Here is a 12,739-nt window from a genome sequence, read left to right on the forward strand (position 1 = left end):
TTTATTTTTCTCAGTCGTGGGGCGAGGCTTGCTGTTTTAATTGTTACTTCAAATCTCATTGGTTATTTCCCGTTTCCTGAAGTCAATATTGGACACCTGTTATAAGATGATAAATAATTCACTTGACACATGGCTTCATCAGTGGACCAGATACATGTGAGTTATCATTTCATTTGTTTGTTTTATTTATTTTTGTCTTTATTTAATGTAATTTAATGCATCGTTCATAGAGTAGATCTTTTCCAGATACTTGATTAACAGGAAGTCTACTGATTACTAGTGATTGCAGTCTTGAGATGCTACACATATGAACCCTTTTTACAGGCTATAATAATAATACACATACACAAACACACACACACACACACACAGATACATATATATATATATATATATATATATATATATATATATATATATATATATATATATATATATATATATATATAATAAGCATGTCAACGTCACTGTATGGGAAGATTAGCATGACACCACCCAAATGTTCACGCAAACAAAGGTATAACTTTTATTCTTGCTGTGGAGATGCTGTGTGTTTCATTGTAAAATCAAAACTACTTTGTTTGGCCTTCTATAAGAAATATGTTTTAAGAGATGATTTAAAACATTTAAAGATTGTGCCGATCTGATATAGGCTGGAAGGCTGTTGTCACAGTGTCTGGTCTGTGTTTGCCTGGGTGTCCACTAGTGGTCTCACTTCCCCATAGGAACCCTACTGCATGCACTACATTTCCCACAAAGCCTTGTCCCTTCATCACGGTTAATTGCACACCTGTTAATTGCACTCAGCTGTCTCCACTTTCATCATCTTCACCTATCTATATAACCGGTCTGTTTTCTATCTGTGTCATGGAGTCCTTGTTTTCCGTCACCCGGTTCTCTTACGAGAGTTCTCTCGTACTGCGTCTTAGCTAAGACGCTATGGGAAAAGTCTCTTTTCACGAAATACTGAAGCAAAAAATTATCCCTAATTTTGAATTTTTGTAAAGCGCATTTGCAGCAGTACACAGCCATAGGCGAGACGGTTCGCTCGCTCATTGGCTGCTCTGCGGCAAGTGCACAGCCTATCGAGCGCAGGTTGATGCTTCGCGCCCTTCATGCCACTTCCTGCCGAAACAGGTGTGGCCCAACCCTATAAAAGGAGCTCGAAAAGGCTGACTCACCTGATTTTTCATCTCTTCAGCGAAGCTCACGCATCGCTGGATCACGGAGGAAGCAAGCGTTATCTGATAGGCATCTCAGTGGGACGAGCCACTTCTGAAGCTGCTGGCCTTCGCCGCCTTCCACTGCCGTTCCTGCTGCGCTCTCCGGCGCACATATCCTTTCAATTCTGTTATATCCAACTGTTCTTTATGCATGTGTGTGTGTTCGCCCTGCGACACACACTCGTAAAAGAGCTTGCGTTTTTTTTAAGATGCCTTCCTGCGGCTCGTCAGAGCCCCACTCAGCGAGGGAGACCGGTACGTCATCTGTGTCTCCTGCCTGGGTGAAGATCATGCAGCGCTCGCGCTCGCTGACGGCGGATGCCCTCACTGCGAGCTGTTGCCATGGTGACTCTTAGGACTCGCTTGGCCTTTTTATCTGAGCCTGCATTCTCCGCTGCGCTGAGGCGCCGCACTCTGCTAGCTTCGGGCAGTGAGGGCTGGGTGAGCTCCGAGGATCTCGCGCCTTCTGCTCAGAAGCCCAGCAAACGAGCTGACATCGAGAAGGAGCAGAGGCGAGGGCTCACGCTGGCCGCGACGAGTCTCTGCCTCGAGTGGTCTGCACCAGCGCCCCCCCTCTTGTTCCCGGCTGGATGTTAGTTTCCTTTCGGATGAGCGTACTTCACAAAGCCCGCCTCATTTCTTCCTGAGCTTCACGAAGAGGTGGCAAAGGCTTGGAACGCTCCATATTCAGCGTGAACTTGTTCGTCTGTCTCACTAGCATTCTCCACACTGGATGATGCTAAAAACAGGAACTACCAGTCACTTCCGCCGGTGGAACAGGCGATAGCGACGCACCTTTGTCCGCCCTCTGCTGGACGGCGGACGAAAGCGGTGTTGCCATCTAAAGCCTGCTGCATGACGTCACCACAGCGCACGTTGGCCATTCAGCGCGCGGCGAGTTCTCTCCACTGTGGCGCGACCGTTTCGCTCAGAGAATGTCAGAGGATGCTGGGTCTCATGGCCTCAGCATCTCCGGTTCTGCAGTTGGGCCTGCTCCGCATGCGCCCCCTGCAGTTCTGGCTGAAAGCGCGGGTATCTGGTCGACTGCGTCTCAAGGTCAATCAGGGCTGCGTTACAGCCCTGAAACCCTGGACAGCAAATGACTGGTACCAATCAGGTGTAAACCTGGGGACTTCCTCGAAAGTGAAGATGTTGTCGACGGACGCCTCCACTTCGGGATGGGGAGCGCTGCTCGAAGGCAGACCGTCCTTTGGCCTGTGGTCAGAACGGGAAAAGCTCCAACATATCAACTGTCTGGAAATGCTGGCAGTGTAGAACGCGCTGACGCGCTTTTGTCCCCGAATCAAGGGCCACCACGTCTTAGTCCGTTCGGACAACATGTCTGTGGTGTCCTACATAAATCGCCAGGGCGGTCTCGGGTCCCGAAATCTGTACAGGCTGATGGAACGCCTCCTGGTTTGGGCTCAGCGCAACTTGCGCTCGCTGAGGGCAGTTCATGTGCCTGGGCTACAGAATCTGGGTCCAGTCAGGCTGTCCAGAAACAACATTCCCAAGAGCGAATGGTCTCTACACCCGCAAACAGTCCGGCTGTTGTGGGAGAGATTTGGCAGGGCGGAGGTGGACCTCTTCATGTCCCACGAAAACGCTCACTGCCCCGCGTTCTTTTCCAAGAACGAAAGCGCGATGTCACGGAGATGGCCGTGCTGCCCGCTTTATGCTTTCCCTCCCGTCTCCCTCCTTCCGCAGGTGATAGAACGGGTGAGAGAACGAGATGTTCAATACTGCTTGTAGCACCTTTTTGGAAGAACCAACCATGGTTCCCAGATTTGATGCGGTTAGCAGACATCGCCCCGGACCTCCTTTTGCAGGCCAGGGGCTCGATTTGGCACCCTCAACCGGAGTTGTGGTCCCTCCATGTGTGGGCGCTCAATGGTTACCCGCTGATCTCTCAGTGGGAGTGCTAAATACCATCACTCAGGCTAGAGCTCCGTCGACACGATGGCTGTATGCCTCGAAGTGGTCGGTGTTCTCCAGCTGGTGTACAGCTCGGGGATGTTCACCCCTTAGTTGTGAGGTGACGGAGGTTCTCTCCTTCCTACAAGAGCTGTTGCATAAGGGCAGAGCCCCATCCACGCTCAAAGTTTATGTGGCGGCCATCGCAGCGTTTTCTGAAACAGCGCTCGGTCAGTCAATAGGAAGGAACAATTTGGTCATCCGCTTCCTTAGAGGAGCTAGGAGGCTGAATCCTCCCAGACCTCCGTCAGTCCCTATATGGGACCTCGCGGCGGTTTTGGAGGCCATGAAGGGTCCCCCTTTTGAGCCTATCCAATCAATTAGCCTCCAGCATTTGTCATTCAAGACTGTATTCTTGTTGGCTCTCGCTTCAGTGAAGCGTGTGGGTGACCTGCACGCGCTCTCGTGAGCCAGTCGTGCTTGGAGTTTGGGCCTAATGACTCAAGGGTCATACTCAAACCTAGGCACGGTTATGTGCCAAAGTCCCTCGACACGCCGTTTCGGGCTCAGGTTATTGCCCTGTCTGCCCTGTCGGTGTCAGGAGAGGATGGAGACTCGAGTCTTCTTTGCCCTGTTAGGGTTTTAAGAGCTTATGTGTCTCGCTCTTTCGACAGACTGAGCAGCTGTTTGTCTCGTTCAGTGGATGTTCCAAGGGAATGGCTGTTTCGAGACAGACTCTATCCAGATGGATAGTTGACGCCATAGCGTTGGCTTACGCTTTCAGGGGTCTTCAGTGCCCACTGGGCATCAGAGAACACTCCACGAGGGGCGTCGCCTCGTCATGGGCGTGGTCTACTGGGATCTCCTTGCAGGATATATGTATGGCGGCAGGTTGGGCCTCACCATCTACATTTATCAGGTTCTGTAACCTGGAGGTTCCCGCCTTGCAAGCAAGGCTGCTGTCGGTATAGCCGAATCAGGGCCCTGATGGGAATTCTGAGTTCGTGAGCGTTATGCGCTGCCGACTGTTAATTAGACTGTTGATAATTTTTTGCTTCAGTATTTCGTGAAAAGAGACTTTTCCCGTAGCGTCTTAGCTAAGACGCAGTACTCGTTCCCTCTTCTAGAGGGAACCGAGGTTACGTTAGTAACCGAGTACGTTTTCTCGTGTTCCCTTGTGTTTTCTTGTTTCTTGTGTTTCTTGTTTTTTTGGACTGCTTTCCCCGTTATTGACCTCTAGCCTGTTTTGGATTTTGTTTTTGGATTACCCCATTAAACACACTGCATTTGGATCTCCCATTTCCTGTGATTAATCGTTACAGCTGTTCCACAACATAGCGCCAGCAACCTCCTCTATGCTTTAACAGTGATCTGGGTGCAGGTAGATGTCTTTGATTACCAGACCTCAGATTACTTGCAGGATGGTATGGACAAAGTTGATCAGACAGATAGCTCGGTGCCAGATTATTTATATTTCAAAATTGGAGTAACATGATCAAATTACATTATCCTTTGAGGAATTTAGCAGCGGTGTTTTGTACCAGTTGAAGACGAGCGATGGAAGAGAGTTGCAGTAGTCCATGTGAGATGTAATGAGCGCATGAATATTCTCATAGAGAAAACATTTACTTTTGGGGAATAGACATAACTGAAAAAAACAAGAACTAATAACCACATTAATTTGTTTATCAAATATGAGAATCTGATCCCTGAACAAACCTAGGTTCTTAATATCGTAAGAAGTAAAGGGAGGAAGGTAGACCAGATCGATACTTCTGTTCCCTGAATTTTCACTCGGGGCAAAAGCATATAACCTCGGATTTTGAGTCATTTAAAAATAAGAAATTTTAAGAAAACCACATTTTCACTTCATCAAGGCATGCAAGTTTTTCCTTTCTCTTTGGAGCGTTACAAGCTCTTGGTGCATAAAAAAGATGTGTAAAGTTTCAAAGACTAAATTCTCAAATTAAAAGAGATATTCTTTATAAAATTTAAGACTTGTCCACACTCCCCTAAAACGTCTTGTTCTAACACGCCCCCACATCTCTACTTCATTATGGGGTAAGATTTGCATAACGCCACCCAGATGTTCACGCAAAGAAAGAAGGCATATCTTTTATTCTCGTTGTAGTACTGTTGTTGCCACTGCCATGTCGTATAGTTGCTGTGTGTTTCACTGTGAAAGCAAAACTACTATGTTTGGCCTTCCAAAAGAGGATGATATCCGCATCATCTTCGCACTGTGGATCACCAGATTGGCTTTCACCATGGACAAAGCGGAGTTTAGGCCTTCCAAAAGAGGACACGACTAATAATCATGTTTATATCATGTTTATAATGGCGTTTAATGTTTATGTCTCGTCGCTCCTGCCGGACAGGGGATCACATTAGGCTACTTAATTTACTTAATTTTTCTAATTCAATAGCTCTCAAATGTAACCCTTCGTAGAATCGCTGCTGTCTCTTTATGAATGAATGAATGAATATTCATGCCAGACAATGCAGAGTGATAAATAGCAGTGGACGCTTGGACCTGGGATTTTACTAAAGTGCTATAGACTACATGGTGCGTATAGTGAGATTGGCAGGCAAAGGTAACCTGATGTAACTGTTCACGTTTCTTCCTTTTAGCTTCTCCCAACCGTCTTTTTCTTCACATCTTTTGCTTGCCATCACGAGCCCACTCTCCTTCGCGTCAGTTTGGTTTCGTATAGGCAAAAATAGATTGCATTAGCACCCCTTTTTTTCTCAACAACTAAAAATGCTACCTGTCAAATTATAGTTTATTAACATACACCTACCAAACCCCTAAACCTAGCCTTACTGTACAGTATGTAAATACAGTCATTAAGTGTTATATATTTGCGGTTTAAGATAGAAGGGATACAGCTACAGGAAACCAACAATAAATCTTTATTTTCTACCTATTAGATTGTGTTATTTTATTAAAGTCTACACCTACCTCAACTCTAAATATACTCTTACAGTATGCAGATAGGCTACATTAAATATTGTTGTTTAGCATGAGAAAAAGGACACAATATTGATGTGCGCATGCGCAGTAAACCCTGGTAGGAAATCTGACCGATAGGATAACATGTCAGGACAACGGCAGTTCTGGACTTCTCCAGAACGTACAGATGGTCAGTCTGCCCTTGGGCAAGGCTCAGAAGATTTGTTAAACTAAATGTCTAAAGTTCTGGTCCACGTTGCAGCTTGTTCTGCTGTAGCCAAGAACTGACACGAACATGTAAAGTGGCCATAGATAGTTTGTTTTGTTTTACTTACTATTTAGGGGCAGGGTTACCTGAAATAACTATATAGTATTGCAACATCACTCCTGTAGATGTCTATAACCCCGCTGAGGTGACAGGAGGAGTTGTGAGTCTCTCTGTTATAATATAAAGGATTTAAAAGGAAAAATATCTGAGGTAAGAAATTAGAGTTTCATGTCTGACCATAATTTAATTCAAGATAATTCTAATGGATTTTATATGACAGATCTGGTAGCATCTGCATCAGCATGATGTCTTTTAATTGATTTAAAAGTTTTTTCTTTTATGTTTTTTTTTTTAAATAAGTCTCTTATGCGCACCAAGACTGCATTTACTCAATACAAAATACAATAAAAACAGCAATATTGTGAAATATTAATGCAATTTAAAATAAATATTTTCTATTTTAATACATTTAAAAATTTAATTTATTACTGTGATGCAAAATCTGAATTAAGCAGTCATTACTTCAGTCTTCAGTGTCACCGTCAATAATACTGTCAGTGTCAATAATAATAGTAATATGGGATGCTCCTGCTTTTGCCGAGGAAGGTTATTTTACCTTTATTTAACCAAGAACTTTTAAAATCTCTTTTACAAGAGAGGCCTGTCCAAGGTAGCAGCCATACAATAAGACTATTTTAAAATACAACAACAATATTTAAACATATCCTCTTAACAAAAACAATCACAAGCTTCCAATACCACTCTCTTTATGATGCCTTTAAATTCACCAATAGACACCAATAGACATTAAAAAGCAAACACTTGGAAGAGCGTAGCTGGAAATTGCCAGAACAAAGACAAAGAAGAGTATAAAGATGAGCTGGAAGGTTACTTAACATTGCTTAGATAAAAAAAATGTACCAGTGCTGTTCTCTATGTATAGCTAGTGATGTCCAACTCACCGTCTCATATAAAATGCAATGTTGAGTACAGGATTTTGTATTTGTAATAAAATGTTATGAAGCATGTTATACTAAATCAAGTTTCATTAATATAGAGGAAGCCGCATGCATGTATAAAATATCAGCATTATTAAGCACAGTAGCTTCTACAAGTTTCTTTTTTGCATTAAAAGTCAAATTAGATTTATTTCTAAAATAAAAGCCAAACTTCACTATGAGCTTCTTGATTATATTAGCAATATGTCCATTGAATAAAAGTTTATCATCAATCCAAATGTGCAAGTACATGTAAGAAGGTACTCTTTTAATAATTTTACCATCAGATGTAAAAATACTACATTTACATTTATTCACTTAGCTGACGCTTTTATCCAAAGCGACTTACAATTGCCACATATGTCAGAGGTCGCACACCTCTGGAGCAACTAGGGGTTAAGTGTCTTGCTCAGGGACACATTGGTGTCTCACAGTGGATTCGAACCCGGGTCTCTCACACCAAAGACATGTGTCTTATCCACTGCGCTAGCACCACCTCCATACTAATATTATCATGTACTTGTGACTGATATTAAAAAAAAAAAACCTGGCACGGAGAATGAAATGATTGTTAGAATTGTTATTTTGTATATGTTAGTATTTGTGGTAAGCTGTAGTGTCAAGTTATCTTCAAGATTACCTTTTTTTACCCAAGATGCTTTGACCAGTGATGAATGAGAAATGCAGAAATGAAAATGAGCTATTTGAATATGAAAATCATTCACATCTTATTATTTACATCTTGTCATCAGAAAAGTCACAATGCATGAAGCCAAAAGTCAGTGCAGACTAAACCTCCTCATCTCATTCTGAAGCTCATTCTGAAGTTAATATGTTAATAGAATTATAATTTGGGGTATTCCGGTGAATCAGACTCTAACTCAGAGTTTATATACTGAATTACTTTAGTTACAGGCTAATATGAAGGAATCTGTCTCAATTTCATATGTAATTACAGTACAAAAAAAACAGCAACACTGAAGTAGTACACTGAAAAAAACATGAAATTTTGGAAGAGGAAAAGAAAGAAAATTGTATTTGCTTGTAAAATGTACTCCAGTAAATAAAGAGTTTGCAAATCCTTGTACATCACAAGCAATGTATTATAACAACCACCAATATTAATAGTACAGCAACTTTATATTCCTATAAATCGGTCAGTAGATCATGTCACTAACAACAACAAAGTCATGGGTTTGATTCCCAGGGAAAGCATGAACTGGTCATTCTATGCAAATCTGGGTAGATTACATTCAAGAAAGAAACTTTCAAAGAAACGTTGTGCCAGTTTTAGACTATGATGATTTTTAAAAGACAACCTTCACAAAATCTAATGTCTACAATAATTAAAAGTTGAAGATTTGCAATAAATAATATGATGAAGTTGTTTATAAAGTGGCGTAACTAACACAAATTGAATGGTTTGGTAAGTTTACCATATTTGGGGTGCATTTGTTGACATGAAGTCAGTAACGTGCGGTGAAATCTTGTCATGGGTAGGCTGTGACCTATCAATGTGTGGAATATATGTTCATATATTCATTCAGTTAATTTAGCAACCCAAGTTCATATCAGGCATCATCAGATCGCTGCCTGCATTCAGCAAAGTCAGTCATGTGAGGCTAATGCACAATCAAATATAATAATCAAATTAATGGACACATCTATCTTATGACTTATACAACAAACAAATGTTTTGTGCGGGACACAGAGAAGGAGGCGGCGCGGCAGCCTAGTCACTCCATCAAAATGCGCAAACGCGCACAGACAGCCACGGCGCACACACACACACACACACACACACATTTGGTCTGGTGACTGCGCACCAGGCTAAAGTCAGAAAACATTGCGTCAGCAGTACAGCTTTAAAGTACAAAAACAGCTTATTCGCTCCTACAGACTGCTAGGCGCACACACCGACACGCAAGTATACTAGATGCTAGTATTCGGGAAGCGCGCGGATTGAGTGAGAGCGAGTAGATCACGTGACATGAAGCAAGCTCGGTCTCTGCCTCAATGTTGATAATTCAAGACAGCATGAGAACTGACTGCGCATGCGCAAATCTACATAAACTACGTTCTATGCTCACCTCTGCCTTAAAGGCCATGGCTTTTGAATTTCCTGCATGAAACAACGGTTTTTAGGAGCAAACAATGGCAAAATGAGTATGTTATGTGTATTCCTGAAAATTTTTGTTACAAAAAATAATATTTGGAATAAAATTAATGCAATTAATAATGTGGTGAATTAATAAAGCTCTTGAAATTAATAAATGTAATGTCAACATTTCCTTTGGTGAGGCACTGCCTACCTTGCCTACCCTGACCGCATGTCCCTGCATGAAGTACTGTATTTAAAGTAACGATAAATTTGCAGTCTGCCATGTGTATTACCTTCTTGGAGAACTGTTACAGATGATTTATGTTTGCTCATCTCTTATAAGAATCCTGCCGATAGGATCTGTGTGTGCAGTCATGGACGGGAGTCTGTTTGTGCTGCTTCTGCTGTCAGGTTGGTGTGATCATTTGTATTTGTATTTATGATGAGGTGTTCACATATAGATGGTTTATCATGTTGATTTTAACAGTGCTCTTCCAGAGTAGCTTTGGTCTTTCTCGTCCGTACTTCTATATAAATAAAGCAATGTCATGGCCAGAGGCTCAGAGTTACTGCAGAGAGAGATTCACTGATCTGGCTACTGTAGACAGCATGGATGATGTGAACAGGCTGGTAAATATAGTGGATGCTGGATACAATGGATCAGTGTGGATTGGACTGAAGAGGGGGACACAGACACGCTGGGTTTGGTCTGATGGAGAAAACAACACTTCTCTGTACTATAACTGGGATTCAAGACAGCCAGATGGAGAAGGAGATTGTACTGCTACTTATTCCGGGGCTTGGCATGACGGTCGATGTGACCTTTTGCTATGTTTTACATGCTATATGGGTGAGTTCTTGTAAAATTATGAATGTTTAGTTTAGCTGGGAAACAAGAGCTTCAAACTTTTTTTTCTCAATAGGAAATATTTCATACCTAATAAAAACTGCCAAAAACTGGACTGATGCTCAGAGCTACTGTAGACAGCATTATACAGACCTGCCCACCATCCGCAACTCTGCAGAAAATGACCAGATAAAAAAAAAATATTTTATCTGGATATTACATCTGGATCGGTCTGTTCTTTGACTCTTGGGAATGGTCTGATAAATGGAGTCGCGTCTTCAGACACTGGGCAGCAGATCAACCATTCCTGAGTTCAGGATCCGGTAACTGTATTGCGATGGCAAGAAACAACTCTGGCAGATGGGCTCAATACAGCTGTGATCTCAAGCAGCCTTTTATCTGCTATGGGGGTGAGTTTCACCAACAGAATTAAATTATTAAGGTAAGATTAACTTTATTATCCAGAAGGAAATTTGTCTTGAACACTTACAATACGATATCTGCTGTTTAGTATGAATAACTATATACATATAATATTGTACATACAGCAACCAATCACTACCCTACCCACAATATACAGTGAATACATAAACTAAATAAGAAAAAAAACTAAATTGCACCCTCCCCATCATGCAACACCTACAATTAATCTTATATAGTTACTAACAACCGAAGGGGGGAGAGAAAATGGTTTGTATATCACTCTTACAACAGATATCACAAACAACTGAAATATGTTTCCTTTATTGTTGTATATTCTATGTTGAGCATAACTTCATGTATTTCTCTAGATGACAAGAGAAAACAAATTGTGAGACTGAAAGTCACATGTAAGGGAAAATGTGCATTGAATGATCCTTCACTACAGACGACCATTCTGAATGAGGTTTGTATCTGCCTTAAACTGTGTTTAGTGTCACATTCTGGTGCAACAACACACTTTGCCAAGAACAGTACTGTATATGCACTCGAAAGAAACGACTGAAGAAAAATGTATTAAATTACCTTAAACCCAAAAAGCACCACTCATATAATCATAATCATCATTATTATTGATAGTTGTGTTGTTATTTAGGGCTACAGATGTGATTCATATATATGTGACATGATGTCAGGTTTTATTTGATTCTTTCTTGGTGGTCTTCCAGATAAGTGAAAAGCTGAAGAACATGATGTTGGAGAGTGACAGCATAATAAGCTGGAGAAAGGGGGAAGATGGAGTGCTGTTTCATTAGGACAATAATCATATGGTGAATTACAGTTTTTTTCGATTGCTAAATGACAGTGAGCACAACTGGAGCTACATGTGCAAAACTCTTACTACAGTCTGCACTAGCAACAGTCACCTGAGCTAAACAGTTCACATAACCTGCAAAACTCATTCCAAGCAACACAACTCTTAACACATGGCTCAAAACAGGCTCAGTGCAGCTAAACACTACACACAACCCTCACTGAGATAACACACACTGTCACTCAGAACACACTGAGAGGAAAAACACTAGCATCAAACACCAATACAGAAAATACTCACTTTTCATCTTTACACTTTGAACAATTTCAGTGAGTTCATACAAAGTAATATTTTCTTCAAAAAAAAAAAGTGACATTCTTTCACATGATTTATTTACATTTTTTGAACATAAAAATTATTTAAGGTAAATGAAAATTAGCAGTTTGCTTCAATAGTCTGTAGTAATTTACGGAATTACAGTAATGAGAAAAAAAGGTAGAAACTAAAAGTACATACTGTAATTCGAACAAATAATTGAGGGGCTAATCCTGAAATTGCAATCAGCAGTGTTTGAAATCTATGCTGTTTTGAATGTGTGGTTCACAGTTTTGACAGCAGTGTGTTAGCATTTGAACAAAGTGCTGTAAATCCACAGTGTTGTGCAGGTTGTGGTTAAAGTCATGGGATAAGTGTGTAGAGTTTTGAAAACTGTGTTCAAGCAATGAAAAATGAACTAGAGATTGTTCCACATGAACTGCTGCTGCGCAGACTGTAATTAGAGTTTTGCACGTGACTCCAGTTGTGCCCACTGTCGTTTAGCACTCGAAAAAAACTGTAGGATGATGAATGTAATAGGCAACTGTAATGTATTTTTCTTTTAAACTTAAATCATACAGAATGAGTTTTTTTGAGAAAGTAAAAATGCACGACGTTTCCTGTGAGGGTTAGGGTTAGGTGTAGGGTTGGTGTAGGGCCATAGAATATACAGTTTGTACAGTATAAAAACCATTATGCCTATGGGATGTCCCCACTTTTCACAAAAACAAACGTGTGTGTGTGTGTGTGTTTTCCATATGTGGATGCAAAAATTGTGACAATCCAAACGCAATTGCAATTCTTAATGCCTAGACCTTCCGAAAAAACACTTCCTGTTGTGTTCTATTAAAACATACACAGTGATATTTAGAAAAGCCTGAATTGC

This window comes from Carassius carassius, chromosome 20, assembly GCF_963082965.1.
Source record: "Carassius carassius chromosome 20, fCarCar2.1, whole genome shotgun sequence".
Lineage (NCBI taxonomy): Eukaryota > Metazoa > Chordata > Actinopteri > Cypriniformes > Cyprinidae > Carassius > Carassius carassius.